The sequence below is a fragment of the Sorghum bicolor genome, chromosome 5 (genome assembly GCF_000003195.3).
Source record: "Sorghum bicolor cultivar BTx623 chromosome 5, Sorghum_bicolor_NCBIv3, whole genome shotgun sequence".
NCBI lineage: Eukaryota > Viridiplantae > Streptophyta > Magnoliopsida > Poales > Poaceae > Sorghum > Sorghum bicolor.
In genome coordinates, this window is record NC_012874.2 from 4,204,919 (window position 1) to 4,215,177 (window position 10,259).

Here is a 10,259-nt window from a genome sequence, read left to right on the forward strand (position 1 = left end):
TACAACTAGAAAAAGACTCAAATAGACCTATCTACCCGGTGGTGAAACTCCCTGTGACTGATTTGAAACGGTCAACCAAGTGCCAATTCCTCTTCCAGATAATTGGAAATTGGAAATTGGCATCACGTGCTGACTATTACTAGGAAACTAAACTTTCCATGTTGCAGAGCCGAGGGGATGACGCACTTCATTGCTTTCCCTCACTTCACATCCCTCTCTTCAGTTAGACCAATCTTAATGGGGGTTTCTAGATAATTTCATGGGCATTAAATATGCTAATTATCATGACACTATATTAATGAAGAGAGAAAGAGAGATGATGAAAGTTTCATGGGGATAAAAGTCATCTGCACTATTTCCAAAATGTGATTTCGTTGATAACTAGGATATAAAACCTCCATTGAGACTGGCCTTATAAGTTGTTCTAATCATGCTTTATTGTCCACTAATCCACCATCATCATCGGGAAATACTATCATGAGCTCTTCATCCGTGATGCCGACCGAGGTCGCAAGGTTAGTGATCATCTGGTCTGTAATACTTTCTAATCTAGTTATTGTCTTAGGATGAAAATTTTAGGAGATTTTAGTTCCCATAAAACTACAAGGCTATCTTATATGTATCATGGACAAAATGTGCTAGAAATAAATAGTCTTAATGAACACGATTTTCACAATATGAACTAAGATTGTCTCAAATTCACATCAAAACTTGAACTATATTCTAATTACTCATGTTTCACGAAAACACATGTAATATTGCTGATAGGCTACAAATGAAATATTCGGAACATCATGCTCAAATATATTGTTTTTGGTAGCATACAACACGTGTTCAAACTTGCGGATTATCTTGGAATTTGTTTTGGTGATTTTTGAAGCTGCTGCGTGCTTTGATTGACGAGAGCATCTCAATGTTCTGTAAATGAAGATTTAAAAGATGCATATGTAATAGTAGTATATAAGACTGTCTCCAACAACTAATGCATCACAGCACCTAAACCCAAAATGCGCACTTGATAGTCACTTTATTATCGGAAGAAAACGAGGTCCAACTGAAGACACAAAGGATAGACCTGTTTTAGGTGGGTTGCAATGGGGAACACAAATATAAGTTACGCTGCATGCTTCTTCTCGCTCCACTTATGCTGCTTAAAATTGCTTTTGCCATGCTTCATTTGTTGTTGGAAAAGAGAACTTTTAGTTTTGTGACCTTTTGCCATAGGGTGACCCAAAACATTAAATGGGTCTCCTGTTTAGGTTTATGCTATTGGAGATAGTCTAACACGTGGATCGCGATGTATAATTCAAAATATAAAAGATTACTTTTGTTTTGTGATTTGTATGCATTGTGAATTTTTGTACATATGAGATGTGAATGTTCTACATTTGTGAGAGGATAGAATCAATAACTCATACAATTAAGTTTATGATTAGCACTATAAAATATATTTATTATGTAAATAAATAAAGAATTATATATTATTTAAATAAAGAACTTTGTCAATGTTTCCCTACCGTTAATGAACCATAGGGAAATCTATTTTACAAGTTGGATACAACACCGTGACCTTGCCCTCTCCTTCCTGGCCGCCGGCAAGCTCAAGATGAGAGCAAAAGATGCTGCAAGAGGAGGAGAAAGAAAAAGAAGAAGGCTGACAAGCAGGGTCCACTCGTAAGTGAGATAGAGTGACCTTAACAACATGGTTTTTGGCTTCTCTCATAGATGAGAAAGACGTACTCCGTAAATCTTAACGAACTTAATTGTTTGTTTTATTTTTTTATTAATTTTATCTTTTTTTATTTTACTTTAGCATTAGCACAGTAGCACGGGCTACTAGTGCTGCTGCTGCCAACAAGTGCAAATCATCCCGATCCCTATATTACGAAATCAGGACCCAGCTCTGACCAGGGATTAGGCCACGTCACCAGGAAATTATTGGTCGATCCTGATCGGGGCGTTTAACCTCATGGCACTGGCAGAGCACATCCAGAGCCTTCGTCCCACCGCTATGAACCGCCGCCTCCCTCCGCGGTTCCGCCAGTCCTGGACACTAGCTAGGCAGGCCCGCTTGACTGCGTCGCCGCCGACGGCTCGCTGCCCCGCCGCCGGCCGATTCGAAGATGAGCCGCCAGCCGCCCAGGGACGCTCGGAGGAGCTGATGGGAGCTACATACGGCGCATGGCTGCAGCTGTAGGGGGCGGGAATTCGGAGAGGGCGCTGGCGCACCGAGTGCGTCTCCTGCTCGATCGCCGCCAGGCCGGCCGCTCGCTGGCCACCGTTTAATTTGGTACTCGCCAGCCGAAGTGCGTCGACCGCGCCTGGGTAATGCGGGAGTCTGATGCGCCGTTAGGGTTAATTAGCAACTGATGCACCGTTAGGTTATCACGGGGAGGTAAGTTGGGCTGTTTACAATTCGTAGGTCGTATCCAAAATTCGTAGTACGGCCCGGATACGTACGTATATATCCGGTATAGTACATCAGCGGCGTATCGGTATCCAGAACGTATAGTATCTTCTGCTAAACAAAAAGAACGTGTGTAGTATCCGCGGACACGTCGAGATCCTGCAGGTACCATGTTAACCCACACATGGTTTATATATATATGAAAAATTATAAAAATGAGATACGTCGAGAACTCGAGATCCTTAATTACCGTCCTCTCTCTTGGAGTTTGATTTGGTTATTGTACTATAATGAGTTTGATTTGGTTATTATACTATAATTAACTGTTTGTCTCACTGATGTGCACTGGCACTGTGCACATGGGTGGACGAGAGGATCATCAGCATGGCTGTCATCAATGCCAATGAGATGCCAGGGCATAAGATCAGCGTGGCTGTAATCAGCCAATCTGATTTTTTTTAGATAATGGAAAATTCTGGCTTCAGTCCTCTTCAAAGGAAAGGGATCAGTCCAAAATTAAATAAATACATCCACTTTAAACGCTTACAGCAGTTATGCAAATTATTGTAAACAGAATATGCGAACAACTTCTGGCGTAGGATTCCAAGACTCAGGGCTCAGGCACGCCTCAAGCATCAATCATCCTTGAGCTATTAGCTATAATTTATAGAGACCGGAACCAGAACCATTCAACTCATGCGAAACAAAGGTTTCCCTGAACTATGGATCAAATGGATGATGATGATTTTTAATTCTGGTACCTCTGCAGCTCTACTCAACGGAGTACCAGGTAAAGTCTTCCACTGTAAACGAGGAGTCAGACAAGGAGATCCTTTATCGCCGCTCCTTTTTGTTCTTGCTGCAGATTTCTTACAAAGTATCCTCAATGCAGCAAAACATCAAAACTTAATTACCTTGCCCCTCAACCTACCACATGATCATGATTTCCCAATCCTTCAATACGCTGATGACACTCTAATTTTTATGGAAGCAGATGCCAGGCAGTTATTTTTCTTGAAAGCCATTCTGAACTCCTTTGCTGAATCAACAGGTCTGAAAGTAAATTATTCAAAATCAATGATGGTCCCAATTAACGTTTCTGATGAACGGCTTGATATCTTAGCCCAGACTTTTGGATGTTCCAAGGGCTCGCTACCTTTTACATATCTTGGTCTACCTTTAAGCCTCACTAGACCATCAGTGGCAGATTACTGGCCCTTAGTCAGTAAGTGTGAAAGAAGATTGTCAAGTGTTTCATCCTTTCTTAATGAAGCTGGCCGGCTGCAGATCACAAATGCAGTGCTTACTGCCTTACCCACCTATGCCATGTGTACTTTTCTTCTACCTAAGACGGTAATCAAGCAAATTGATAAATTCAGAAAACACTGCTTGTGGAGAGGTTCGGACATGAACAGTAAAAAACCAGCAAAAGCTGCCTGGCCCCTTGTTTGTTTACCAAAAGATAGTGGAGGCCTAGGAGCTTTGAATCTTTATATCCAAAATGTTAGCCTCCTTCTGAAGCAACTCCATAAATTTTATAACAATCTGGATATCCCCTGGGTTCAGTTAATCTGGAATTGTTATTATCAGAATGGTGAGCTACCCCATCACAACAATAAAGGTTCTTTCTGGTGGAAGGATGTCCTCAAATCCATCACCTCATACAAAGGTATGGCCTCGGTCACAATATTGGATGGATACACTAGTTTCTTCTGGTCTGATATTTGGAATGGAAGATTATTTAGCTCACAATTCCCAGAATTGTTCTCCTTTGCAAAAGATAAGCACATCTCAGTTCAATCGTTCATCTCTATGCTGGCCATAGAAGAGCCTGATGAATTGTTCCATCTGCCCCTATCCACCCAAGCATATGGACAGTTTCAGTAGCTCAACTCAATTATCGCTAATATCACACTTCAGGCTGGAAATGATGTTTGGTCCTACATTTGGAATTCCAACATCTTTACCTCAAGCAAAGCATATCTTAATAGGCACAAGACAGGTGCACTCAGCTTTTAAGTGGTTATGGAAATCAAGTTGTCAACCAAAACGAAAGTTTTTCTTTTGGCTACTGCTACAAGACAGATTGAGTACACGTGATATTTTAAAACGGAGGAATATGGAGCTACAATGCTATGATTGTGTTCTTTGTCATCTGGACACTGAAGAAAGCCTGATGCACCTCTTCTTCTCATGCCCCTTTTCCATGAGCTGTTGGAACACTCTGGGCTTAGCTCCAATGATACTCGACGACCTCTTCCAGACCCTTTCAGCCTTCCGAATGCATCTGCGATAGCCTTTCTTCATGGAGATCATCATCAGTATGTGCTGGGCTATTTGGTCTGCAAGAAATGACAATATCTTTAGGGGTTTACAACACTCAATACCCTCCTGTAAAGCCTCGTTCAGAAGGGAACTAACTCAGATTAAGTTTAGAGTTAGAAATAATCTAAAAGCTCCTTTAACCCAATGGATAGAGCACTATGTGTAATCTTTATGATTTTTTCCCTTTCTTTCTTTGTGTCCTGAGAGACACTCACAGAATGTAATGTACTGTCTCTGTTTTATCAATAAAATTCCAGTAGGGGGCTTTCCCCTCCTGATCTTTCAAAAAAAAGTATGTCCCTCTGAGTAGAACATGCAAAAACGTCTCGGGTGATATTTATTAAACACTGTATCATTCTTTGTTAGGCCAGTCTCAGTGGAGGTTTCACCAGGATGTCATGCACATTTATTAGAGCATCATGTCAGCAAAACTGCACTTTTTGCATGAAACGAAGAGGAGAAAGAAGGAAGTAGTTTCACCATGGTGAAACTCCGCTGGCGTTGTTTCCCACGCGGTGAAACAGGATGAAATCCCCACTGAGGACTAAATCGTTTTACCATCTTGCATGTGATCCAATCATTTTACAGTAATTAAATGTTTTGCTTAGCCTAGGAAACATCAAGGTGAAACTCATGCATTGTGAAGGTTGTTTCATTGTTCGTTTCATTGATGCTCTGTCAGCAGATTTGTTTTGGAAACAGTGCATTGAAACGAGCCATTGAGACTGGCCTTAGCCAAATTGTTGAACAAAGAGCAGCACCCCGATCAATAAGGCCAAATTATGGTTTTTGTCTCCTAAACTTCGACCAACTGCCAAAAAAGATGGTACAAATGTTGGGACGGCTTAATACCAAACACAACGTGGACCGCATGCAAAAAAAACGGGCATAATGACATTCAAAGAATAAATGCTGGATTGTTTTATTTTTATCACAAAAGCAGCAAACTCTACTACCATTCCAGTTCAGTGAAAATCACTTCCCCTAATAAATACCAGTACCACATGAAGATTTTTATCTTTAGAGAGGAACTTTTTATGAGATTTTATGCACAAAGTGTCAAAGTCAGTGGCCAATAGAACTGGTAAATTGGTGACAAATTAAAGTCATCAGTGACAATAAAATGGGGTCAGTTGCCTCCTTTCAGTGTCAGCCAAAAAACAGCGGAACTTGTCAATATACTCAAGCTACTTCAGGTACTATAGAGTTCAAACATCTAACCCATTTGCATTGGTAAGCGCACACTACATAATAGCTAACTTGGCCTATTGTTAAGAGAGCATAGTTTGTAACATGTCCGATGACAAGTCCCCAAGCAGGGGTAATGGGCAAGCCACGGCCCATGAGAGGGGCGCGTGCCCAGGCACGACGGCGTCGCCTCTATGTCTTCCTTCCCCCGGAAGAAATTAGAAGGAATAAATAGAAATAGAAAGTAAATTAATAGATTAGAGTTTGATTTGGTCATTGTACTGATGTGCACGGGCGGTATGCACATGCATGGGAAATTGGAAAGATCAGCATTGGCTGTCATTGTACTAATTAGCCGTTTGATAAGATCGCAAGGGAGAAGTACTCCCCCTGTCAGGGACAACAAAAAAATTGTTGTTCAGTTACAGGTAATAAGAGTTTTAATAATTTAATAAGGATACTGCAGGTAAGAGTTTTAATAAGGATTACATCATTGGCTACTACGTACGGGACACCTCTTCGGTAGTAGCCTGTACTTCCACACGGTCGGCCGCGCGGTTGCAGGCGGCACGCCATTGAACACAACATCATTTCGATGCTTCCATATCATCCAGCAAACAAGTTGCAAGAACAAGAAGGCGTCGGAGTGCTGGTCAGTAATCGTTGTTGGCCTTCTCATAGTCCAGATCGAGCGAACATGAGCATTCTCATATCCAAAGTAAGGATGGGATAGTCCTATACTCTCATATTTTTTTTTTCATTTAATTTATTTAGTACAATAAAAAAGAACCGTAAATACCCGTTTGGAGCGTCATCCCCATCTTTAATCCAAAACCAAGGCGAGCCCACACTTGGCAAAACGGGCATCGGAGGATTAGGTGGTCTGTAGATGGGGCAGGCATATGTGGGCCTTGTTTAGTTCCGAAAAGATTTTGGATTTCGGTACCGTAGTATTTTCGTTTTTATTTTATAAATATTATTCATTCATGTACTAACTAGGCTCAAAATATTCATCTCGTGATTTACAGTCAAACTGTGTGATAAGTTTTTATTTTTGTCTATATTTAATGCTTCATGCATATGCCGTAAGATTCGATGTGACAGGGAATTTTGAAAACTTTTTGGATTTCGGAGTGAACTAAACAAGGCCATGGTCCTCCAAGATGCTCTTCTTCAAGTTCATCAGGCCGTGTTTAGTTCGTGAACCGAAAAATTTCGGAACACTGTAGCACTTTCGTTTGTTTGTGGTAATTATTGTTCAACCATGAACTAACTAGGCTTAAAAGATTCATCTCGTAAATTTCGACTAAACTGTGCAATTAGTTTTTATTTTTGTCTATATTTAATAATCCATGCATGCGTCTAAAGATTTGATGTGATAGAAAATCTTGAAAATTTTTGAGTTTTTTGGTGGAAGTAAACGAGGCCTCATTGGCTCTTTGCACAAGAAGCAAACAGAAAAACTGTACTTTTGGAGGTGCACGATTGCACCACACGAAGTTGTACAAGTCTGGCCTTGTTTAGATACACCCAAAAATCCAAAACTTTACAAGATTCCCTATCACATCGAATCTTACGGCACATGCATGGAATATTAAATATAGATAAAAAAGATAACTAATTACACAGTTTACCTGTAAATCACGAGACGAATCTTTTAAGCCTAGTTGCTCTATAATTAGATAATGTTTGTCAAATAAAAATGAAAGTGCTACAGTGTCAAAATCTAAAAAGTTTTTGGATCTAAACAAGGCCCGCGGATTTGTTATGAAAATCTATGGGCTTGCATAAATGCGTATATAAGGCTAGTCTCAATGCATATTTCATGAGAGTGTCGTGCACATTAAATAAGGTGCCATATAAGTAAAATTGCTAATTTGGCAGAGTCATCATGCATGTTTCATGAGAGTGTCATGCACATTAAATAGGGTGTCACATAAGCAAAATTGTTGATTTGGCAGGGTCATTAAATGAAGGAGTTTCATCCCCATGAAACTCATGTCGCTCGGTTACCTAGTTTATAGTCTTGGTAACTGTGCTATGAGACTATGCATTGAGACTGGTCTAAATGAAGGAGTTTCATCAGATGAGAGGGGAGTTTCATCCCCATGAAACTCATATGGCTTGGTTACCTAGTGGTAACTGTACCATGAAACTGTGCATTGAGACTGACCTAAATTTACATAAGATTTATGGGTTCACATTAAAAGCCGATCCTGGAGTTAGAATCTCACATTTACATTATAAAATTTTAACTAAAATATATTGCAGATGATTTAATGCAACAAGGAACTACTTCTTACCAATTAACATGGGGGTCCCATATCTAAGCCGGACCACAGAAATAAAAGCTCCCGTTCGTGCCATAAAATTTAATTGAATTGACTGTAATTTCTTAAATAGAACTCAAAGTGTCATGAAGATAAATCTGTGCAAGTTAGCACAACAAGCATATGGAAAGCTAGATCTCAGAAATAAAAGCGCATGTTCATGCCTTAAAATTTTATCAAAATTGATTGAAATTTATTAAATATGATTTAAAATGTCAAGAAGTTAATCTATGTAAAAGCAAGGAACCCAATCTCCATGTAAAATCTACATGTGAGACTCACATCAAAAGCTAGCTAAACTCATTTCAAATCAAACATATGTAAAAAGAACCCAATCTCCATCCATCCAACTCAATTTTGTATTAAACCCAACCCAACCCGCTAAGTAAATCAACTTATTCCTATTCATTCAATATGTACCCATTTATCCTTAAAAAAAGGACGAGGATAACTCACGACTGGTCATGCACGGGGCGTAGTGTGCGACCCCACACATATGACTCAGACACGCAGCTGTCCCAGCCTCGTCACAACTTAGACACAGCCAGACTCATTTTCAACGGAAAAGTAAAATATTTTCTTTAAAAAGCTATAACTTTTGAATATCGCATCCAGTTTTAATTTAGTTTACACATATATGTTCTTCGTGACGAGACAAACAAAACTAGATCGTGCTGCATATGTTTCGAAGAATTTTATTTTAGTAGCAATTTATGTCTAATATATGCTAGGAGATTTATCAAAAAGTTACTACCTTTGAATACTAAAGTTGCTACTCAAAAAAAATATACAAGTTATTACAATAGTATACACAAAGCTAGGGGAAAAATCAAAAGGAGTTAATACTATGTAATACTAAAGTTGCTACTCCAAAAATATATTAAAGTTGTTACATAGTATACACATTAATTATAATAACAAGACCTCCACTTGACTATGTTTCGAAGCAATTTTAATTTAATACCAATATATGTGTAAAAATATACTAGGAGATCTATAAAACAAGATGCTATCATATACTCCCTCTATCTATTTATCGGAGTCATTTTAGGGCATGCGCAGTGACAAAAGGAGAAATTAATTCGGCTAGTAAAAGGAGTTGCATGCAAACGGTTGAATTAATTAGACCAGTGAGAGAAGCCGCATGTGCTTGGTAAAAGGTGAAAATAATGGTCCCTAGCTTATATGACTCAGTTTTGAAGAATTTTTTTCGATAAGATGACTCTGATAAATGGATGGAAAGGGTAATATTAAACTTGCTACTCAAAAATAAACTAATTTTTTTTATGGTCGACTGTTATTATGGGAATATGATAAATTTATTATATAGTATTTATATTGATATAAAGGTACTAACACGCAAAAGAGAGTAACGGACCAAAATAAGACAAACTGCAACCTAGAGGGACAAACTATTAATAAATATTATATAAACTGCCAATTAGAGGGATAAGTTCTTATAAAACACATTAGAAAAGCCAGGAACATCTGATTTGCTGCCAATTGAGGGCATTTCTTAAAAAAAAAGAGGGTAGCAAAATAAAACACTTGCCGCCAACTGGGGGCATTTTTTAAAAAATGAGGCTAGCAATATAAAACAAGACAAACTGCAACCTTGGGGCAAGTTATTAGAACAAACGTAGCATATATAAGGCCTTGTTTAGATGCACTCAAAAACCCAAAACTTTACAAGATTCTCTATCACATCGAATCTTGCGGCACATGCATAAAACATTAAATATAGATAAAAAAAGATAACCAATTGCACAGTTTATCTGTAAATCACAAGACGGATCTTTTAAGCCTAGTTACTCCATGATTGGACAATGTTTGTCAAATAAAAATGAAAGTGCTACAGTATTAAAATCTAAAAAGTTTTTAGATCTAAACAAAGCATAAGCTGCCAACTAGAGGGATAAGATATTATAAATCCACTATATAAGCCGAAAAACATGACTAGCTAAAATTTAAGGGGCATTTATTACAAAGAAAAGAGTAGCACCCAAAAT